The 24368-nt window shown below is 44.0% G+C and overlaps 1 protein-coding gene across 9 annotated transcripts in view; it reads right to left on the reverse strand.

Annotated features, from left to right (window-relative positions):
- Positions 1 to 24368, reverse strand: part of SLC23A2 (solute carrier family 23 member 2) — an 83315-nt gene that overhangs the window by 51098 nt on the left and 7849 nt on the right. The window contains exon 1 of one of the 9 annotated variants that reach the window (XM_081017399.1): positions 5286 to 5304. The exons of 7 other annotated variants lie outside the window; for them this stretch is intronic. The gene's annotated coding sequence lies outside the window, so the exon portion shown is untranslated. Of the gene's footprint in view, positions 1 to 4161; positions 4268 to 5285; positions 5305 to 24368 lie in introns of those variants that run through there. One more of the 9 variants, XM_081017396.1, reaches the window with a different exon arrangement.

Below are 24368 nucleotides of genomic sequence, written 5' to 3' on the forward strand. Positions count from 1 at the left end.
TATGTCCAACATCTTGTGCCCATTTAATCATAGCAGATTTCACCGTTTCATCCTGAGTATTCCATTTCAACAGCAAGTTATAAATCTTTGACAAAATCTTAGTTTTGGGTTCTAACAGTTCTTTTCTAATTTTGATTTTTCCACCTGGAAGCCAATTTTCTTGTCCAAATTATATGCCTCCATTATCTGATAATAATGAAGCCAGTCTCGCACTTTGTTTTTTAATTTCTCAAAACTCTGCAGTTTCAATCTATCTCCATCTTGTTCCAAAATTTCCCAATATTTCGGCCATTTGGCCTCCATATTGAGCTTTTTCTGTGCTTTCGCTTCCATCGGTGACAGCCACCTTGGGGTTTTGTTTTCCAATAAATCCTTATATCTTATCCAGACATTAAACAACGCTTTCCTGACAATATGATTCTTAAATGCTTTATGTGCTTTGACCTTATCATACCACAGATATGCATGCCATCCAAATACATTGTTAAAACCTTCTAAATCCAAAATGTCTGCGTTTTCAAGAAGCAGCCATTCTTTCAACCAGCAAAAAGTTGCTGATTCATAATAAAGTTTAAAGTCTGGCAGGGCAAATCCACCTCTTTCCTTTGCATCTGTTAGTATTTTAAATTTTATTCTAGGCTTCTTGCCCTGCCAGACAAATCTAGAAATATCTCTCTGCCACTTCTTGAAACAGTCCATTTTGTCCACAATTTGCAATGTTTGAAACAAAAACATTCTAGGCAGTACATTCATTTTTATCGCAGCAATGCAACCCAGCAATGAAAGCTTCATTTGACCAAATTTCTAAATCTTTTTTTACTTCGGCCCAGCATTTTTCATAGTTGTCTTTAAATAAATTCCCGTTTTTTGCTGTCATGTTACTCCCCAGGTATTTCACTTTCTTAACCACTGTTAAGCCTGTCTCATTCTGAAACCTCTCTCTCTCAATCGGTGTTAATTTTTTCTCTAAAACCTTAGTTTTTAACTTATTCAGTTTAAGTCCTGCAAACTGACCAAATTCTTGAATCAGTTCTAAAACCCTTTTGGTACTAGATTCTGGCTCCTGTAACGTCAATACTAAGTCATCTGCAAATGCTCTCAATTTGTACTGTTTGGCTCCGACCCTCCTCACCACACTCTCATTCTCACTCTCACTCTCTGCTCTTCCCCTTTGGGCTTTGAGAAGAAGCACCTGGGAATCACTAAATACCATGAAACCTCAAGCAGCAAGGCTGTGCAGAAGACAGATGACGAGAAGCTCAAGTCTCTCACAGAGGGCAATGTGGGATATTGTGGAGGTACTGTGGGATGATGGAAACTTACAATATTCAATAACCATCAACAGTAGTCCAACAGAAAGATTCAGGACATTCCTGGTCAAGACCAAGTCATTCAGGGGTGGGGGATTGTTGCTTTTTAAACTCATCATCACCATCTATTTTCATTATATGCACAGCACACTGCATCTATATCACAATTCATGTACAGTGGTATCTTGGTTCTCGAACTTAATCCGTTCTGGGAGTCTATTCGACTCCCACAACCGCTTGAAAAGCAAGGCACAGCTTCTGATTGGCTGCACTCAAGCGGAAGCCACATCAGACGTTCGGCTTCCAAAAAACATTCGCAAACTGGAACACTTACTTCCAGGTTTGAAGCATTTGGGAGCCAATTTGTTCGACAACTAAGCTGTTCCTGAACCAAGGTACCATTGTGTATATATATGTATATGCAGTGGTACCTCAGTTTATGAACTGAATCCGTTCTCGAAGTCCGTTCTTACACCGAAACCGTTCTTAAACCGAGGCGTGCTTTCCCTAATGAGGCCTCCCACCGCCAGTGCCCTTCCACCATGCAGATTCCATTCTTAGACCGAAGTACAGTTCACAAACTGGGACACTACTTCCAGTTTTGCAGAGTTCATAAACCGAATAGTTCGTAAACAGGGCTGTTCTTAAACTGTTGTACCACTGTACACACACGTACACACACGTATACACACACACACACTAACAAAAGTGCAGAGAGTGTTTAGTTCATCTTTCCTGAACTGATGCCTTCCATATGTTTTGGATTATAATAGCCACCATCCCTGACCACTGGCCATACTGGCTACAACCAGTGTTGGAAACTCAGATATATAAGCTAATTGCCAAATGCCACCTTAAACTTAGGTTATGGTCACCACAATGGAATGTCTAGGCGCCCCCCCCCCCAATTGATGATGATGATGATTTTCATTTCTATACTACTTTATATTTAAAAAAAAAAAACTCAAAGTGGTTTACAACACGTTAAAACATCAAATACAACAACCCAGAATAAAACAAATTCAAGCTTCAAGGAAATCAAGGGGTCAGCATGGAACTCTCGAGTAGGAATTTCTACCAACTTTGTGCACCAACCCAAAAAAAGCCTTTCTGTGTGTTCCTATCAGCCATGCCCCAGATGGGGGCAGGACACATACATTTAAAAGGGCCTCTTCTGATTACTTTAAAGTCCACGTATGATCAGAAGATGGTCAGCCCAAAATGTTATGGTTCTAAGTTTGTGCTGTTAGGTAGAGGTGGCACTCAGGGTCAAATACCTTGCACTGGGGAATGTATCTGCTTTGTCTCCATCGAATCCCAATGTTCACTTTGACTGTGGTGGTGACTGTTGCTAGTGCAGCACCATGCTGTACACGGAGCAAGCTCTCTCTCTCAAGCTCTCTCTCTCTCTCACACACACACAGCGCTGGCATTCACAATACCAACAGTTTAAGCATATCCAACCATGCTTTCTGAAAATAGCTGTGCTTGAGCAATGCCCTGCCTTCAGTTTGTGACAGAAAAAATGTCCATTCAGAATGAAAATGCATATTTTAAATTTAAATCCCTGCTCTAATTGTTACATCATCTCCTGAAAAGTGAAAGGAATTGTTCTTGCTTGATGTTCATACATACTGCCACTGTTTTGTCTGGATCACAAAAAATAACGAAGCGGCTGTGGGGGTTTTAAGCAGCTGTTTTCTCCTGAACAAAGCACTTCAATTAGCCTCTCAAGCCAAGCAATAAAGATACAAAATACATAATGATTTATGTGACTGGTTATTTCTCAAGAAAACTAATATGTAGACATTCCTTTCTATAGGTAGAGAGGACTGTGGCATAGAAAGACTATTTTTACAAAGTTTTATCTATTTCTCTTTGCACCCACCAAATCTCCAAAACTGAAGGCTTTATTCTAAACTACATTTTCCTCATCAGAAACAGACATTCCACTTTAGTGTGTTCAAAGCATTTTACATACATTATCTTGTAAACTTTGATTCATATTATTGCCCCCAAGATGCAAATTAGATAGCTAATGCTAGATATCGACAAGCTGGAAGATGTGCAGAGGATGACAAGCAAGATGGTCAACAGTCTGGGAACCAAGTCTTACAAGGAATGGTTGAGGGAGTTGGGAATGTTTAGCCTGGAAGAGAGGAGACTGAGAGGAGATATGATAGCCCTCTTCAGATATCTAAAGGGTTGCCACACAGAAGATGGGGCAACCTCTGGAGGGTAGGGCTCAAACTAATGGTTTCAAGCTATAGGAAAGAAGATACCGACTAAACATCAGGAAGAACTGTCTGACAGTAAGAGCTGTTTGACAGTGAAACAGACTCTCTCAGAAGGGGTGGACTCCCTTTATTGGAGGATTTTAAGCAATTGTTGGGTGGCCATCTGTCATGGGTGCTTTAGTTGAGGGTTGGACTAGATGACCCTTGGGGTCCCTTCCAACTTTACAATTCTATGATTCTATGACAGTGTAGTTTTTGCCTAAGGCCATTTAGTCAGTTCATGGCCATGTCAAGTTTCAAATCAAGCCAGACACTATGTAACCCCACCCCTATTGACAATACACTTAAAACATTAACAATACACTTAAAATAGTTTTAAGATTTAGTCTGGATTCATTTATCTCAGGACACAGAAATACACTGACACTTCTAACTTCTTGATAATTTGGATTTTCATAACTTGTAGAGGGGAGAAACTTCCAAGTTATGAAAATTCAAATTTTCAAGTGGCAATATTTTCAAGACCAAAACTTCAGCATATAACCCATATAAATTCTCTAGCTGAACTTCTCTTACATTAGCTACAACTTTCAGCCGGTTAATGACTATCTTACCTCAAGACACCAGGGCAGATAGCAAAGTCTCTGTGGAACAGTTTTGCCTGTTTCCTACCAGCAGCTGCCAGCTGTAGTGATCATACTAGCACCACAAGCATCATGCAGAAGGATTTATATTCCATATATTGTATAACTGTACTTTATCCTATCAGAGTAAGCGCTTATACATTACACAACTGTTAAAAAATACCAAGACACACCACATGGCCACACGGTGTTACTACATGCCTCTGACATAACTAGAAACCTTGAGTAAATATTACAGTAGCAATCCCTTTAAACTGTACTTGGCTTCTGCAAACCAAGCTTAAAAAGGAAAATGCAGACTGCATCTGTAATCATCAGTTGTTCTACATACTGTGAAATATGTATGCAAAGCCCCTTGAAGGTGTGAAACCAAGTCCTTTAAAATCTGGATGCCCAGTTCTGAAAAACTATTGTCACCCTGACAAATTATTCTGGTTCACCCACTTCTATTATCAGTTACAGATATGTAGAGCAATCCATGAAGTTTACTGTTGAAAATATAGGTCATGAGAAAAAAATTAGTCATCAAGTTCCATAAGACATCGTTCTAACAATCTATCATGATATTGCAAAAAACATGTGGCGCAATTTGGCCACAACAAAAGCATAAGCACCGACTTTTGCAATTATGCCTCATCTGCCATAAGCTGGGATGCAATTTTCTGCCACAGTGGCAAAAGTTTGCTCAAGTTACAAGCTGTGCTAAAGAATCTGCTCCAAAATGCTATTAGAGAAAGGTAAAGTCACAGATGTGGGGAAACCTTTGCATGCACCCAACTGTTTCCCCACTCATTTCAGGAAATTCTCCATCATTATTATTATTATTATTATTATTATTATTATTATTATTATACCACCCTTCACCATAACATCTCAGGGCAGTTCACAGAATAAAATAGAGCATAAAAACAAGTAAATAAGTAAAACAAAACAGCAAAACAATAATCCCCCTTCCCACAGACACATTTAAAAGGCTGTAGAATATTTATCAGCAAGCAACTTAATAACTAATCTCATTTAGTAACATCAAGTATAATAACTATATATTTATGTAAAATATATAAATATAAAATAAAGTTATGACATAAGATTACTGTAGATAACTGGAAAATTGTGTGCAGTTCTGGTTGCCTCACCTAAAAAAGGGTATTGTATTGTTGGGAAAGGTTAATCACAAAGATCAAAGTTTGGGACTTTTTAGTTTAGAGAAAAGGTGACTAAGAGGTGACATCATAAAAGCTTAAAAAATTATGCTGCATGACATGGAGAAAGTAAATAGAGAAAAGCTGTTTTTCCCTCTCTCATAACACTAGAATTCATGGACCTCCAATGTAGCTGAATATTGGAAGATTCAATACCATTAAAAGAAAATACTTCTTCATACAACACACCTTTATACTATGGCACTTACTCCCACAAGAGGCAGGGGATGGCTTTAAAAGAGGATCCATGGAGAACAAGGCTATCAATGGCTACTAATTTTCTGGGTGGATCAGACAAAGGCATTCTCTCCAATATTATCATACAAGTCAATGAGTTTGTATTTGGTCTTCTCAGTAAGGTAAAGGGACCCCTGATCATTAGGTCCAGTCGCGGACGACTCTGGGGTTGCGGCGCTCATCTCGCTTTACTGGCCGAGGGAGCCGGCGTACAGCTTCTGGGTCATGTGGCCAGCATGACTAAGCTGCTTCTGGCGAACCACAGGAGCGCACGGAAATCACTGTTTACCTTCCCGCCGGGGTGGTACCTATTTATCTACTTGCACTGCATGCTATTGAACTGCCAGGTTGGCAGGAGCAGGGACTGAGCAACAGGAGCTCCCCCCATCACTGGGATTCAAACCGCTGACCTTCCAATCGTCAAGCCCTAGGCTCTGTGGTTAACCCACAGCACCACCCGCGTCCCTGGTCTTCTCAGTAGTGGTGGTTAAATATGGAGAAGCAATGTATGAAGATAAATACTCTATGTGCAGAAGAAAAAGTAGCACATCAGATAATTCTGCTAGCCTTTCCATAATCCCTACTCGCCACTATGGGTGTGTTCTGCCGCCACAGTCGGGGGCAGAATGTTTCTGAAGTCCAGTTACTGGAAACTGCAGGAGCGGTCTTCCCATGGGCATCTGGTTGGCCACTGTGAGAACAGGATGCTGGACTAGATGGGCCATTGGCCGGATCCATCAGGCTCTTGTTATGTTCTTAAGAGTATGGGGAAATACCAGGTTTTAGCTTTACTAAGTGACCTTGGGGAACCCAGTATCTTTCAGTGCAATCAGCTTGGTGTGAGGAAGATTGATACAAGCAGGCAGGCAGGCAAACATGGGGCTGAGCCTCTCAACTCCTTGAAGGGACAAGATCTAAGTATTAGCTTTGCTTGAGATTCATAAATATAACAAATGGACAAAACACATGACTGTGCTGTGTGCCTGAGGGGTCTTTTAAAAAGGCTGATAGTGTAGCCTCTTTGCTTGTACAATTCCATTTGGTTATAATTTCATAAATAATCATTTATGGCATATAGTTCGGAAGCACTAATATGGTTTGTAGACAATTCATAATTCAGGCTATTGTGGTAATAGAAAAAGACAGCACAGAATACAGTTTTCCCCTCACAAAACACCCACAACCTTAACTTGCAATTGCTCTCTAAAAAAAATAAATGCTCAAACCCGGACATTTCGATGCAAAAAAACACAAATCAAGAGCGCCATCTAGCTTCCACTTGTAGTGCCCATTAAGCTACTGGAAGGCAGGCAGGCAAGTACACAGGACACACACACACACAACACACACACAAAGTGGCCATCAGAATTGAGAAGCAAACACACTTCCATCACTCACAGAAAGATCTGTTCTCTTACTATTTTATTTTATTTAACATATACTTCCTTGCATCGAAAGATCACAGGGCAGTTCACAAGATAAATATCTCACTAACTATTTGCATTTAATATTTTTAAAAAATAAATATAATTATTTAAAAACCAGAAGTATCTTTCTGGTACAAATATACTTTGTAAATATTAGTGCAAATACCCCACAGAAACACTCCCAAATTCATTCTCACAAAGGACATATGAGGAAGCAAGCATCTCTCCTCTTCTGACAAGTTTTCCAACACACACTACTGTATATATAACACCTTTCAATCATTTCATGTGTTTGGGGTATGAAAGATATAGAGGTGAAAGAGTTAGGGTTTTTTTAACAAAAATTGATTTGAGGATTTCACCTCTCACCAAAGGTGGGGCAGTTCCACAAAAAGTACAGGACAAAACTTACAGTTACATTGTTTCTGCAAAGAGAAAAAACTTTTTTTATAAAACTTCTTTTAGTGTGTTAGTTTACACAACTCTTACAGCATAAACTCACTTAGAAGACAGATAGCAATATGAAATCCAGAACACAAGGAGAAAGAATACACACACAAAAAAGTATTAACATTTTAAAGAAACTATATAAAAATGCAACCCTCAAACTACTGTCCTCTACTCCAGTGATGTTAGCCACCTGAGAATCATAGCTATACTCTTAAAAAGGATGTGGGAGATTTTAGTCTTATTGTACACATATTTTAGTTCTTGAACAAAGTCCAGTGTTCATAATTCATTTGGATGGGTAAAATACACCAAGATAATTAGAGCTCATGTCTCCCCATATCAATGTTTCCAGATGAATTTAATTCACTGTGGATTCCATATTCTCCTTGAGTGTGCAATTATACAGGACCTACACCATAATTAATGCAAATTACAAGCCATGCAGATTTAATTGCTGATTTCAGAAGAATGGCATCCTTGTAAAGGATTTTCTTTCTAATGTTAGGAAAGATATGAATATGCAAATAATCAGCATTTCAGAACTTGCTCCTTCTGCCCCCAAACACCCAAAAATAATATCCACTCACCACAAATTTGGGACTATATAAACATGATTTGCATTGGATTTAGTACAGCACTGCAAGTGATATATCGGCGCACAAAAAGTGCTCACATCAGCTCACTGCCGTGTACTTGCAGGGCATCTTGAGAACCTGGCCAGAGTATGGGAAAGCAACTAATGGCAAGGCAGCTCTATTGGAAGGGAATACATTTTGCCTTCCATGTTTCTTTTTTTATACCTTTGTTACATTTATATCCTACCCTTCCTCTAAGGACCTCAAAGTAGCACACTTGGTTCCTCCCTCTCCATTTCACCCTCTCCGTTTCATCCTCATAGCAGCCATACAAGGCAGCTGATGCTGAGTGATAGTATCTCTGGACCAGTCAGGTTTTAAGGCTGAGGGAGTATTTGAAGTCAGGGCTCCCCAGTCCAAGTCCAACGCTCCAACCACTACACAATACCACTAGTTATTTCCTTAATAATTAAAAATAATGATATACTGATCACAATGCTCAGGTAAGACATTTGATAAATCACCAAGACCTCTCATTAATCTTAAAACAAGACCCCACAATATACATCATTTCAGTATGCAAAGACAGAGGTGATATTTCCTAACTTGCAAGTGCATTTTTTAAATATAGAATTGTAGAGTTGGAAGGCACCCCAAGGGTCATCTAGCTCAACCCCCTGTAATGCAGGAATTGTTTCCTTATTTATTCATTTCCAACATTTTCTTCTTCTTTGGGCTAAGCAGCTGTGTTCTACACATATGCACACGTACCGACATCCAATTTCACTGGTTTCTTCTAACACTTGACTCAGTGTTTGTTTAGCCTTAAGCAGTCCCTTTACAACGCCTCCAGCAACTATGTTCAATGGTTTGGCTTCAGATGAAAAGCCACAATGCCAGAGCCCACAGCTCTAAAATGTGGATTTCCATCCTGGTCTTTCACAACAGGGCTTGTAGATAACCACTCAGCTGACCTTACCCAGGGCAGGCAAAGTGTTTCTACAAGATCATATAGGAAAACTTTCCTCATGCCTTCCTCCACCCTTATAGACATCAATTAAACATAAAAGTCTGGGAGCCCATCTTGTCTAGCATTTTGCTTTCTGTGGTGGCCAGCCAGGTCCAATGGGCTCCAATGGGAAGCCCACAAGGAGGACATAAGCACAGTAGCCTTCTCTCACTGCTGTTGCCCCGGTGGTAGGATACAGCCATTATGACCAGTAGCTATTGATAGTCTTACCTTCTATGAATTTGTCTAATCCCTTTTAAAGTGAACTAAGGTGACTGCCATCATTAAGACAAATATGTTTGGGCAAGTGGGCAAGTAAACATTTTGTGTAGGCAAATAACTTTTGTGGAATCATTTGCCAGGTTCTTCTGAACAACAACTCCACAGAACTATCCGTCAAGAACAAGTTTACTGCTCTTCAGTGGTATAGCTAACCTGAATAGCAACTCCTTTCACATTGGCCTGGCATAGACAGCAGTAATTCCAAACCCATCCCTTCTTGCCGTTATGCACTGGCTTCACCACAAATCTGTGCATTAGGCCAGAATTACATGTTGCATCTGAACACGGGGGCTGTGTTTTAATGTCAGTTAATAAACCAGGAAAATGAACCAGGGAAGGAGAACTCAGCTTCAACGTTTATTTATTATTTCATAAACTATGGCTTGGGAAGGCTCAAACAATAATCCAAACTGGACCATGGATGGTGCATGTTTTAATTTCTTTTACAGAGTGAATGCCTGGATTTGTTCACTAAAGTTGCATTTAAAAAAAAAAAAACACGTCAGGGTGATACAGGGTGGAAAATATTCCATTGTTATATTTTTCATGGAAAGTTTTCATTAAAAAGAATGAAAAAGAAGCTATCTTAATATTTTTGGATGCTGAGAAGGTGTTCGACAATGTCCCTTGGGTATTTATGAAGAGAATTATGGAAATTATGGACTTTGGGATAGCATTTATCAAAGGGATTGAAGGGTATATGGAACAAAGGGTGAAAATGTTAATCAATGGAACAATGACAGAGAGATGCAGTATTGTTTTAAAGATATTTTCAATATGTTTTCATTGCTTTGTTGCTTTATCCCTTGTTGTTTGCTACCCGGAGCTCCTCTGGGTATATAAAAGTATTAAACGAACAAGGAAACATCTGTTCCAATTTATATAGCACTCTGCACACCCGAAAGTGTTTCATGTGAATTATATTGCTTCAATCCTTACAATAACCCTGTAATGTAGGTTAATTTTATATGCCCTATTATAGATGGGGAGGGGCTGAGGCTGAAAGAGCATGGCCTGTCAAATGCTGCCTGTGAGCTCACAACTGTGAGATTCAAGCAAGTCTCCTGACCATTCTTGTAGTTCTCCACTTAAACTAATTGCCCCTCAGGAAAGGGATGTCTGAAATTCGCCTAGACACCCCATTGTTTCTGTTCAATAAATTATACAGGCTCATAAGATTCTTCATAGCCTGGAGACATTACTTCGTCATACAAGAAATGAGTAATTTGGAATGTGATCTGTGAAACTGTCATTTACAATACTAGCTTTTCATGAAAAATGCAACTGATGAAGTTGTTTGTTCTACAGGAAAGCTTATGCCATAACCGGGACATCTCGTAAAACGGGAATGTGTCTCTCCCTACCCCGCCCCGCCCCACCCTCACTTTCACTGCCAGCAAAAGCCAGGGTGCTCTGCCCTGGGGCAGAGAAGATGAGCGGCAATGCCATATGATGGAACATCACCCTCCCACTGGGGGGGGGGGCTGTTCTGGCTGCAGAAGCAGTGGGGCAAGCAGGGTGCTGCTGCCTCTTGTGCTTTCGCTGCCTGGTGCTCTAACCTCCTTTTAAAGACACCTTTAAAAGGTGATTAGACCCAACTCTAGACCCAAGTGGCAGAAAAAGACTATATTCATTTATCTTCTCACACAGAAAGCCATGAATAAATTCCAAATTCCTGCATTTCCCCACCTCAGAAGGAGGATGGAGAATTCCCAATATTCATTTTAGAAGATGAAACGAAAGAATGGGTGTACATAGAATTAGATATAATCAGAAATACCCTCACCTCATTGTACCCATTTCTAAACCTTCACAACACAAAACAGATCCACACAGACCATGCTTAAAGCATGGAAAGAAAAAATAGGAATACTGTCCCAGCCCTGTCCCCCTCTAATCGCCCAGTTTACCACCCACTGTTCCACCATGCATCCCAAAGCTTTCAAATAAAGCTTTGGCAAGCCAAAGGTCTACACCACCTACAAAATGGCAACCCCATACTGATACAAGAAATACAAGACAAAGTAGGGAACACCCAAATACCCTGACTGACCCAACAACTACATGCCTTCTTAAACAACCCAGCAACAAAGGCAACTGCCACTAGGCCCTTGTCTAACTTTGAAAAACTCCTACTATCAACAGAGGGACACAGCAAAGGGACGGTATCAGCAATATACAAAGCACTACTCCAAGACACTACACTCCTTACTGCAATGGGAATACGACACAATATACAAAATAAACTCAACCCAATGGTCAAAACTATGGACTAAATTGCCCTTCAAATCCCTCAGCCAAGAAGAGGGAACTCATTTTGAAACAAATGTACAGGTGGTACCTAATACCACAGAAACTGGCAATGATACACCCAGGAACTTCATCTAGTTGTTGGAGAGGCTGCACCACCATAGGTACATACCTCCATATGTGGTGCAATTGCCTCCAAATTCAATCCCTTTGGATAGCAGTCTTATAATAAATCTGCAACTCCAGAACTGGCTCTACAAAATATCTTCCAAGACAACAATGCACACTCCCATGATAAATAACTCATAAGCCACTTACTCTCAGAAGTTAGAGTTACAGATGGGTAGCCGTGTTGGTCTGCCATAGTCGAAGTAAAAAATTCTTTCCTGTAGCACCTTAAAGACCAACTAAGTTAGTTCTTGGTATAAGCTTTCGTGTGCATGCACACTTGTATCTGAAGAAGTGTGCATGCACACGAAAGCTTATACCAAGAACTAACTTAGTTGGTCTCAGAAGTTAGGAGTGTCATAACCAAACACTGGAGGGACCTATCATGAGTGAACATGGGCCACTGGTACCAAACTGTATGGGAAACCGTCATATTCGAAAAGCTAACTAACAAACTGAAATTAGCATGGGGGAAAACAAAGAATGCTTTCACCCGGTGTGGTTCCCCTTTATTGCATATATAGGCCAACAGGATAAAGACCAACCTCCCCTAACAGCATGTGAATTGATATGGCTGGTTTAACCCAGCAGCACACCCACCACACTGCAACCAACCAAATGTCCTGGGCCCTCTAGCCTCTCCCTTCACCAGCAAAAATAAGATACGTACTCACGTGATGCTGACACCAAAGCTCTGCTCATATACTATGCCAAAGAATGAAAGTTTACTCTGTGTCCCCCACTCTATTTCCTCCCCTCTCTCTCCCCACTTCACTCCCCCCATGCCATATTGCCTATAACAATAATGTCTCACATAACAGACCTGTATGAAGGACTAAACTATTATTAAACAGAGACGTGTTATGTACCTTTGTTACTCAAGAAAAACATATTCTTAAAAAGGAGATATAGGAGAACAGATGCTTAAATGACACCTCTGTATTGCTGGGGAGCAGCAATGAATGAAGCCCTGCTTGTGGGTTTTCTCAATGGCTATGAATGATCCCTGTAAGAAGCAAGATGCTGGACAAGATGGGAGTTTTGGCCTGAATCAGAAGAGCTCCGCTTATGCCCATTGCAATATAGAGTGACACAGCAAAACTGCTGGCATGTCATTTCTGTGTGCAGAGGTCAAGCTGAAAGGGAAGTTACTTTGATGAAGGGTGGAGAAAGGAAGCAAGTGCTTCAGGACAGAGCAGAGAGGATAAGGGTTACCATGGATGCCTGGGGATATAGCAACCCTTCAAGAACTGCTCAAGAACGTGCTGGAAAGGACATACCCACCAGCAGTCAATAGCAGACTACCTCTTACAAGTCTATCAGGACTGCTCCTTACGTTAGGCATTAGCAATTCTGGGTTTCTTGTTAAGTGAATGCGGGCACGGAGCTATGTATATATGGCAATAATAATTAATTTTATTATTTATATCCCGCCCATCTGGCTGGGTTTCCCAGCTATGTGCTCATCACATACCAGGGGTCAGCAAACTTTTTCAGCAGGGGGCCAGTCCACTGTCCCTCAGACCTTGTGGGGGGCCAGACTATATTTTTGGGGGGGGGGGAATGAATGAATTCCTATGCCCCACAAATAACCCAGAGATGCATTTTAAATAAAAGCACACATTCTACTCATGTAAAAACACGCTGATTCCCGGACTGCCTGCGGGCTGGATTTAGAAGGCGATTGGGCCAGATCCGGGCCCCGGGCCTTAGTTTGCCTACCCATGACATAATCACATGTTCTTTTCTATGTGCACATCTTAAATATTTGTGAAGCAGGCTTCAGGGCTCCACTAGACATTCAGTAGCAAACAGAAATAAAAAGGAGGGGGCAGGGTGCTTTTCTGGGGGAGAAATGGCAGTCAGTGGCTGTTTAACCCAAATCTGCAAGGTTGGGCTTTCAGGTTGACTAGAGGAAAGGGCAGGGCAGGGCAGGGGAAGGACGTCCTCCTTCCTGCCCTTCCCTGCAAACCTGCCTCACCAGTGGTCCCTTCGTTGCACCTTAAAAACAAAACACTGGATTGGGAATTCTTCATTTGCAACCACATGTCAAGTTTTAGCTTCAGGGTAATGCTGAACCTTATGCACTAGTACAAAAGGAGAGGGAAAAGAGAATCAGAATGTTTTGAGAGAATCCATTACAGGTTATGTCTTATTTGTGGATATTCCAGACTAACTCTGATAACTCTGAAGGAGGAGGAATGGCACCCAGGGGAGTATATTTCAGGTAGTGAATTGCAGGGTACTTTGAGTATTCGCAGCTTAAAGACTTCCCATGCAGAGTCTCAAATCACACAAAGAGCTGGTTTTCTAGGCTCCAATCATGTGCTGAACTGTACCATAGCTCCAATTCCCTGTGACTGTGGGAGTGCAGTCCTGCTCAGCTCCTGTGCATGATCAGAGTCTACAGAGCTAATCGGAACCAGAAGAGTGGACATTTTTACAGCAAACAAGGTCATCTGTTTCATGCTGCAGGAAAAGATGAGATAGCTGGCTCTGTTGCCAAGATAAAAGGTTTGATCTCATCAAGAGAGATAATGCAAAGCCAGAAAACAGCACATTCCACAGAGCATGAGATAAATATGCCCTACTCCAGATATAAATCATACCATTGATAATAACCACTTAGTTTGTTTGTACTGTATGGCACATTCACAAAGAATGGTGCTTTCCAAAGTATTTCAGGATGGGTCTCTACCCTAAGAGGCATACAATGTATAATTTAACACAATGGAGTCAACTGAGGAAGGAGAAGGCAATGTCCAAATCGGAGCAATTTCCTGGCAAGGGAGATAGCATTTTATGGACAATTATAACTCCGCCCTCCCGCCCCAGAGTGGTGTTGTACCAGGTGACCATATGGCCGCCCAACTCACCCACCTAAGTCTCTGTTACGCACACCAAGCCACCCCCTTCACCCATAATCAAATCAGACCTGACATTTAATAGCAACACCATCAGACCAGGAGGATGGGGTTGGCTAACCAGTATCCTTAGATTCTGAAATACGGCAGACAGAGAGCAAGGGCTGTGATATAACTAGCCCTCCTCGTTGTCTCTGCATAACTTTGCCCAGCTTCAAACCACCCCCTGCCCAGTACCACAGAGATGGCAGCCTCATTCCCCTCCTCCGTCGCTGACCCAGACACATACAGTGGTACCTCTGGTTAAGAACTTAATTCGTTCTGGAGGTCCATTCTTAACCTCAAACTGTTCTTAACCTGAAGCACCACTTTAGCTAATGGGACCTCCTGCTGCCGCTGCGTGATTTCTGTTCTCATCCTGAAGCAAAGTTCTTAACCCGAGGTACTATTTCTGGGTTTGCGGAGTCTGTAACCTGAAGTATCTGTAACCTGAGGTGCCACTGTACTGCTGTTAACCCACCTCTAATCATAATAGTAGAATGTAGAGAAATAAATAAAAGAGATCAATCCAACCATTCCAGTCAGAAACCACTCCATCTCTCACCTGGGGCACTCACTCAGGGGGGCAATTTGCTTCAGTTATTTGCACTTAAGCCTACTCATATGGGAAGCGGGTGGTGCTGTGGTCTAAACCACAGAGCCTAGGGCTTGCCGATCAGAAGGTCAGCAGTTCAAATCCCTGTGACGGGGTGAGCTCCTGTTGCTCAGTCCCTGCTCCTGCCAACCTAGCAGTTTGAAAGCACGTCAAAAGTGCAAGTAGATCAATAGGTACCGCTCCAGCGGGAAGGTAAACAGCATTTCCGTGTGCTGCTCTGGTTCACTAGAAGTGGCTTAGTCATGCTGGCCACATGACCTGGAAGCTGTCTGCGGACAAACGCGGGCTCCCTCGGCAGGAAAGCGAGATGAGCGCCGCAACCCCAGAGTCGTCCATGACTGGACTTAATGGTCAGGGGTACCTTTACCTTTACCTAAGCCTACTCATAATTACTATAGCAGGAAGTTCTAGGAAAAAACTGCTTGCTACAACTATGGATTGGATAAGAATGCTCCAAGTTGAATGTGGACATTGTTAATGCAATCACTGTGTTTGGAACAAAAGGATTATGAACAACTTTTGAATCCCACAGGTTAATGGCACCTCTTACCACATGTATGAACAGATATGAGAAACTGCTAAGGAAATTGAGAAAAAGGAGAAAAATTTAAAGCAGGGCAGGGCAAAACCTAACATTTAAGCAAGTTCAAGAGACTCCGGATTTGCAAGTGCCTATCAGAAACATTTAAAAGAACAAAACAAAAATCAGATTTCATTATTGATTTTGTTATGGTTCTAATAAAGCAATCTGCTGTGCAAGATAATTGTGAGCCTTGCCACAATCCTAGCAATTAGCTGACCAATTATATTAATCCTAACAGCAGGCATAACACTTCTGTCCCCCTTCCCATTCATGTTCTGCCATGTTCAAGGTACAGTGTCAAAAAGAAGTGCTATTTCACTACTGCAGGGCCAACATAACTGTAAGTGAACTTGCTGGCACACTAGAAAATGGTTTTCAAGAATAGCCTTCACTCCACAACTAAATCCATCTTCCCCAACCAGGTGCCCTCCCATCAGTTTTTGCCAGCAAGCATAGCTGTATAGTGATGGAGTGCTAGGCATTGTAGTCTAAAATATCTAGAAGGTAGCAGGTTGGGGAAAGCTGAACTAAATCAACACAAAATTATTTTATTGGACCAAGTTTGCAGAAATGCAAGTCGCAATTTGTGACCAACTAATTATTATAATGAGCTATAACTTCCTTTTACCAATAAAACAAATGATAAGAAAAAAAACAACAACCAGAGACCCATGTTTGGGAAACCCTGACTTAGAGTACCAACTCTGACAATACATACATTTTTTTACCCAAACAAATGAGTGTTGTTGTTTTTTTACACTTGATCACTATAAAATATGTGCTACTACCATACTGAATATTCTTCACCAAAGTTAGTATAAGAATCATGTCTCATGAGTTGCTTGGTAACACAGTTGTTAGCTCCCCAAAACAGAATACACAGCAGGCAAGGCAATCTGGTTCACAGGTTCAAAGTTTATAAATGTGGAGGTATCAAGCTTCAGGCGACATGGATCTCTTTTAGCAGGCAAGATGGCATTACTATTTTTCAATTATATTAAAATTGGGGACGTCAGAACTTAATTACAAATTCACTAATCAGTTACTTCTACATATGTATTTTGTTCTAACAGCAAAATTAGGGTAAACAGCTATGAATCTTTTTAATAAAATTTGTTACTGACATGAGGATTTAGAAAAAAGGCTAATAAATGATTAATAAATTTAAGCTTTGATCCTGTACCAGTTTGCCTGGAAGTACCGTAAGCCCCACTGAAATGAATGTGAATTCTTCTGACTACACTGCTAATGTTTTAGTAAACATGTCAAGTTTGTTATAAGAATTTCAGTGATGTACTCTGTCAGTGAATTAGAGTGGCCCAATTCTTAACTAATACTGAACCAAACCACCACTACACATGAATGTGCAAGCATGCAGGTGCTCAAGAGGTAAACTGGTAGCCACTTCCTTTCCCCCGATCCTCTTGATAGCCACACTACCAGGAGCTATGTCATGCTTGCATTACATCCCAACCCAGGCTCCAGAGAAACCAGGCTCACTCCAGAGAAACCATGAGCTGCAGCCAAGGTTGCCCTTGGCTTACTGCTTCTGCTTTGCTTGCAGTGAGACAACTCATGACCCCGACCCATGCACCCAGGGGGTGGGTCAGAATCCAGACATAATGCATAGCCAACCTCTGGCTTAGCTTAAGGTAGTGCAGGAGGAGCAGGAGAGGGAGTGGAGCAGGACTAGTTTTCCTCCAAGTAGTCACACACTAATGCATTCATGCCCAGCCATGGTTTGGCTTAGCGTGGCATGCAAACTACCTCAGTGAATCCTCTTATGTATAAAACACACCCTGTTTACTTGCACAGCGGCTCTTCTTCACATCACACTGTTAAGAGAAGGTTGCCTGGGGTGGTGGAGCATCCTACAAGGTAGCACTCTATTTGTGGAGTGCCCTTCCTCTATAAGTACATTCAGTGCTGACACCACGTCATTTTTGACAACAAGTAAAGACATATCTGTTCCCTTAGGCTTTTTAGGTGTTCAATGACTGGTTGTTTTAGTCTTTGCTGTTAAGCAGTTTGCAGTTATTTCGTTTGCCATTGTTTCTAACAATGTTTTGTTGGTTTCACTAACCTTTTTTTAATCACTATTTTATGTTGAACCCCACCCTGGTACTGTACTGATGAAGAAGGCTGGGTTATGAAAGCATTGAAAGAAAGAAATTTGTCTGATGCTTCCCACAGTTACAGGGAGAAGTTAAAATAAAAAAATCCTTCCAGTAGCACCTTTAAGACCAACTAAGTTAGTTCTTGGTATGAGCTTTCGTGTGCAAGCACACTTCTTCAGATAGTGTCAGGGAACTGCCATCGGAAGGAAGGGAAGTGAAAGGGCTCACACAGGTTGGGAGAGACTCAGCAGCTGAAGAGGGAACCAGTAGGGGGAGAGGAGCTGGGCTGAGGGAAAGGGAGCTGGAGGGATGGCTCAGAGACACTTCCAGCGAAAACAGTGGGGAGGTTTCAGGACCTCCTGTAGGGACACCCACTCCTCGCCGGAAACTGTCACGCAGAGAGTCCAGAAGACGTGTTTCCGTTAAGGAGCTTTTATGTTGGAAGCGATTCCGAAAGCAACCACTGTCGGAATCTGCCAGCGACTGACGGAGCCATGTTTAAGGGGCTCCGTTACAGACAGAGGTTTGCAAACTTGACCAAACTCTGAGGGACTAGGATTTTACACACAAGCAGCTCATCGTCCCATCACAGCATTCCGACAGTCTTCGTGAGCAGCTTGTGCAGGAGAAGGCATCATGAGCAACCCAGCCGGAACCGGAGAAGCAGGAGCTGGAGCGGGTCCAAGCCTGGAAGAAAGGTACCGGGTGTTGGAGGTCCAGCTAGCGCTGCAGACGGCGAGGCTTGAGGAGAGGAGGGCTCAGGATGCAGACAAAAAGGGGAAAGACACCCAGCTCGTCAGAAAGGTACCAGGATTGGTGCAGAAGTTTGGGGGGGAGCCCAAAGACTATCATGGCTTTCGGACAGAGATGCAATATGCCCTCAATCTGCAGTTTGATGAATTCCCTGACGAGGAATCAAGAGTGGCTTTCGTGATTGGGCATCTTGAAAAGGGGGCGAGAGACTGGGTTAGACCCCTGATGGCAGCGAATAGTGACGTCCTAAAGGACACGATGAAGTTCTTTCGCGCCATGGATCTGATGTTTTCCAGCGATATTGAACAGGGAGTGGTCCGCAGACAGTTAATGGCTTGCAAACAGGGGAGCCGATCTGTCCGTGAGTACTGGACTGAATTCACCATGTTGATCCATAAATTGGGGTGGGATCTATCGGCGGAACCCATTCAAATGCTTTTTGAAGAAGGGCTTTCTTCGGCTGTGAAAGACGAACTTTCCCGGGCGCCCAGGGCGGAGTCTATGGACCAGCTGACCAAATCAGCGCTGACCATAGGAGCGCGCCAGGAGGCGAGAGCATTGGAGAGGCGGGAAGGGAAGGGGGAACGTTGGAAGGAGTTCCGCATTCCAGACATTCCAGAGCCAACTTTCCCGCCGGCAGAGCCGATGGAAATCGGAACAGCGCGCGCGCGCGCAGTTTCAAAGCCCAGTGAGGGGGGAAAGAAGGAGGGAAAAGGCGCCCGGAAATGCTATCTCTGCCAACAGCCAGGTCACTTTGCCAGAGTCTGCCCCCAGAGGAAGGAATGGCAAGGGATGGTAGGAGCTGTGGAGGGAAGAGAGGAAGAAATACCGAAGCAAGTAAAAGCCAACGCCTGGCTGCCACCGTCGGGGCACAGCAGTCAGGCCAAAGAGCAGTGAAAGTGCCCACGCCAGAACCTCCTAAACCCGCCCTAGTGATAGAAGTGGCGCTAGAGCTGCCAAACGGACACCCTCTAAAGATAAAGGCGCTGTTGGACTCAGGCAGCTCCTGCAATTTCATGAGCAAAGAGTTTGCAGCTGAACACCAGATACAGACGATCCCTTTAAGCAACCCCCTGCAGGTGACCACGATCGATGGCAGGGAGCTGTTGGGAGGAGAAGTCAGCTTGCAGACCGTCCCAATGATAATGAAGGTGGCAAGGCACACCGAACTGATAGCGTTTAATGTGGCCACCTTGGGAGGAGCTCCCATTATATTGGGGATGAGCTGGCTAGCGTTACATGATCCGCTGGTGGGCTGGCATCAGAGAGTGGTTTCTTTTGGTTCAGCACATTGCTTAGAACACTGCAAAGAGGGAAAGGGTTTGGCAGGGGCGCAAGCCACCCTAGCAGGGACTGAAGTAACGGAGAACGTGAAGGTACCACGACAATACGCAGATCTCCGCGACGTCTTCAGCGAAAGGGAAGCTGACCAATTACCCCCGCATAGACCCTTTGACTGTCAAATCAATTTACTCCCTGGGGCACAGCTCCCTGTAGGCAAGCTGTACGCCATGTCAGACAGAGAGATGCAGGAGCTAAGAGAGTTCATTGACAAGAACCTGAAGAGAGGGTTCATCAGAGAGTCCAGGGCGGTGGGGGGCAGCCCAGTGTTTTTTGTGGATAAAAAAAACACGAACAAGCCGAGGCTTGTGTGTGACTTCAGGGCCTTAAATGCAGTGTCAGAACCAGTGGCTTTCCCTATGCCCAGGATTGACGACATTTTGACAAGGGTCAGGAAGGGAAAGATTTTTACTAAACTGGACCTAAGGGGGGCGTACAACCTGATACGAATAAGGAAGGGGGATGAATGGAAAACCACCATGTTCACCCCTTTGGGGGCATTTGAATATTTAGTTATGCCCTTCGGCCTACAAGGAGGCTCCGCGTGCTTTCAATCGTTTATGAACCACGTCCTGGGGCCTTTGCTTTACAAGAATTGTGTGGCCTTCTTAGACGACGTGTTGGTGTATTCTGAGAATGAGGAGCAGCATGTGAGAGACGTCAGAGAAGTGTTGAGCAGGCTGCAAGCCAACCAGCTGTGGGTGAAACTGGAGAAGTGTCAGTTTCATACCAAGGAGGTGGAATTCCTGGGGTATCGCCTGTCAGACAAGGGATTGGCCATGGATCCCGGCAAGGTCCAGGCGGTGCTGGAATGGAAAACACCCAAAACAAGGAAGGATGTGCAGAGGTTCCTAGGATTTGGGAACTTCTATCGTAAGTTCATCCGAAACTTTGCCCACCTGACGGCGCCCATTACGGACTGTCTCAGCAGTAAGAAGAAGTTCGTTTGGACTGAGGAGGCGGAGCGAGCATTTGAGGAACTAAAAAGGGCCTTCGCCTCGGAACAACAACTCCTGCATGTGGATTTACAAAAACCGATGAGAGTGGAAACTGACGCATCAGACAGAGCGATTGGGGCGGTGCTTCTGCAGCCAGGGAAGGAGGAGTCAGAGTGGAGACCGTGTGCCTTTTTTTCGCGAAAGCTGAACAAATCCGAGAGGAACTACACGGTGTATGACCGAGAACTACTAGCCATTCATGAGGCGTTCCGGAGATGGAGGCACCTGCTAATTGGCGCACAACATAAGGTGCAAGTGTGCACTGACCACAAGAACCTAGAGTATTGGAGGACGGCACGAGTGCTCAACCAACGGCAAGTGAGATGGGCCCAGGAGTTCTCCAAATTTAACTTTGAGATTTGTTACGTGCCAGGCCCAGAGAACATTAGGGCGGACGCTCTCTCACGCAAACCTGAATATTTGGAGGAGGAGGGAGCACCCGAAGAGAGACATGTCATTCCAGAGGACCGCTGGGTGTGTGGGGCGGCATTGGTGGGACAAAGAGAACTGGTAGAGGAAACAGAGAATGATGAATACGCCCAGAATAAGCTCAGAGGTCTTAGGGGTGAGGGAGAGGAACCAGGGGGTTTCGAGGAAAGAAATGGAGCTTTGTATTACAAAGGGGCACTGTATATCCCTGAAGGAGACTTAAGGGGGAGGGTACTCAAGCAGTTGCACGACAGCCCCACGGCGGGGCATTTTGGACAACACAAAACCATGTGGTTGGTCACCAGGGAATTTTGGTGGCCTAAGGTGAGGGAAGATGTACGGGAGTATGTAAGAGGGTGTGAGCAATGCCAGCGAGCCAAAGGGGAGAGGCGGGCACCGGCGGGGCTATTAGAACCCTTACCAACCCCAGAACGACCTTGGGAGGCAGTGTCGATAGATTTTATGACTGATCTGCCGAAGTCCAAGGGGAAAACAGCCATCATGGTGGTGGTAGACCTACTAACAAAGATGTGCCACTTTGTAGCCTGCTCGCATGCAGTCACGGCGGAAGAGACAGCGAAGTTATTTGTAGAACACATTTTTAGGTTGCACGGGGTGCCATTGAGGGTGGTCTCAGACCGAGGAAAACAATTTACTTCCAGGTTCTGGAGGAAGCTCATGAGCTTACTGCAGGTGGAGGTCAACTTTTCGACTGCCCGGCACCCTGAAACCAACGGGCAGGCGGAAAGAGCAAACGGGGTCCTCCAGCAATACCTGAGGTGTTATGTCAATGACAGAGAGAATGACTGGGTAGAAAAGTTGGCGCTGGCGGAATTTGCCTACAACAATGCCGAGAATGTGTCCACAGGGATGAGCCCCTTCTTGGCTAATTATGGGTGTCATCCCAGGGCTTTCCCAGGGGGAGAAGGGGAGAGATGGGGTGTCCCGGCAGCCGAGCATTTTGTAGAAGAAATGGAAGCAATCCATCGTCAGCTCCAACTCAACTTAGAAAGGGCGAAGGAAGAATACAAGAGGCAGGCAGACAAGAACCGAAGGGAAGGTGAAACCATAAGGGTGGGAGATAGGGTGTGGCTGTCAACCCAAGGGTTGCCGTTCAAAGGAGGTTGTAAGAAATTAAGACCCAGGAGATTGGGTCCCTTTGAGGTCATTCAACAGGTCAACCCAGTGGCTTTCAGGCTCCGGTTACCCAACCACATGAAACTGCACCCAGTATTTCACAGGTCGTTACTGTCACCGTATGAGGGGGGACGAGAAGGGATGGCCACTCGGGGACCGGTCATAGAAGAAAGGGAATGCAGCAGCCATGTGGCAGAAATCCTCGACGCCAGATGGAAGGGGGATCAGGTGGAGTATTTGGTAGCGTGGGAAGGAGAACCGGAGTCAGAAAACACTTGGGTAATGGCAGAAGATATCAATGACGAGGTATTGATAGAAACGTTCCATCAAAGGTTCCCAAGGAAACCTCAGCCTGTGGAGAGGTTCCGGAGGGAATACTTTGGGACCACCGATGAGGAGGAGGAGTTGGAAGGATTCTCGGAATCGGAAGGGGAAGGGGAGATGGACTCTGAGGAGGAGGAGTACTTCGAGACCAGGAACCGCAACAGGTGGAGAGAAGTGTTCGGGACATCGGAAGATGAAGGAAGTTCATTCCGGGGTTTTGCCTCCTCACCGCCCGTAGAGGAGGGGGCGAGAGGGGATGAAGGGGGCCCTGGAGGGGAGGTGGATGTCAGGGAACTGCCATCGGAAGGAAGGGAAGTGAAAGGGCTCACACAGGTTGGGAGAGACTCAGCAGCTGAAGAGGGAACCAGTAGGGGGAGAGGAGCTGGGCTGAGGGAAAGGGAGCTGGAGGGATGGCTCAGAGACACTTCCAGCGAAAACAGTGGGGAGGTTTCAGGACCTCCTGTAGGGACACCCACTCCTCGCCGGAAACTGTCACGCAGAGAGTCCAGAAGACGTGTTTCCGTTAAGGAGCTTTTATGTTGGAAGCGATTCCGAAAGCAACCACTGTCGGAATCTGCCAGCGACTGACGGAGCCATGTTTAAGGGGCTCCGTTACAGACAGAGGTTTGCAAACTTGACCAAACTCTGAGGGACTAGGATTTTACACACAAGCAGCTCATCGTCCCATCACAGATAGGTATCTGAAGAAGTGTGCTTGCACACGAAAGCTCATACCAAGAACTAACTTAGTTGGTCTTAAAGGTGCTACTGGAAGGATTTTTTTATTTTGACTATGGCAGACCAACACGGCTACCTATCTGTAACAGGGAGAAGTTAGTTATCCCCCTCTTTGAGGAGACCCACCATCTGTAGTGCCTCCAACAGTGATTTTCTGTCCATTCAACAAATTACTAACTGTCACAACAGTGTTCAGAAAAAAACCAATTCCAACTATAATTAGTACAACAGATGCATTGTTCCAAGCCTTAAAAAGTTATTGAATGATCGGTGAAAGTCAGAGTGATTCAATATAAAAAAGCAAACAGGCAAAGAGCTATCTTCTAAAAATAAAATTATGGTGCCGACATTGTATATGATCATAACATTTACACCTAAAGCTAAATATACGTTTACTAATAGAGGGGGCTACAAATGAAGGACCTTTAACACAAGTTTCAAGCACCACATTGGGAGCCAGGCCAGCAGTTGTCTACACCAAGCTTAGCTGAAGCTTAAAGGTAAAGGTAAAGGTACCCCTGCCCGTACGGGCCAGTCTTGACAGACTCTAGGGTTGTGCGCTCATCTCACTCTATAGGCCGGGAGCCAGCGCTGTCCGCAGACACTTCCGGGTCACGTGGCCAGCGTGACAAGCTGCA

This window comes from Podarcis pityusensis (assembly GCF_964106645.2).
Source record: "Podarcis pityusensis genome assembly, chromosome: 8".
Lineage (NCBI taxonomy): Eukaryota > Metazoa > Chordata > Lepidosauria > Squamata > Lacertidae > Podarcis > Podarcis pityusensis.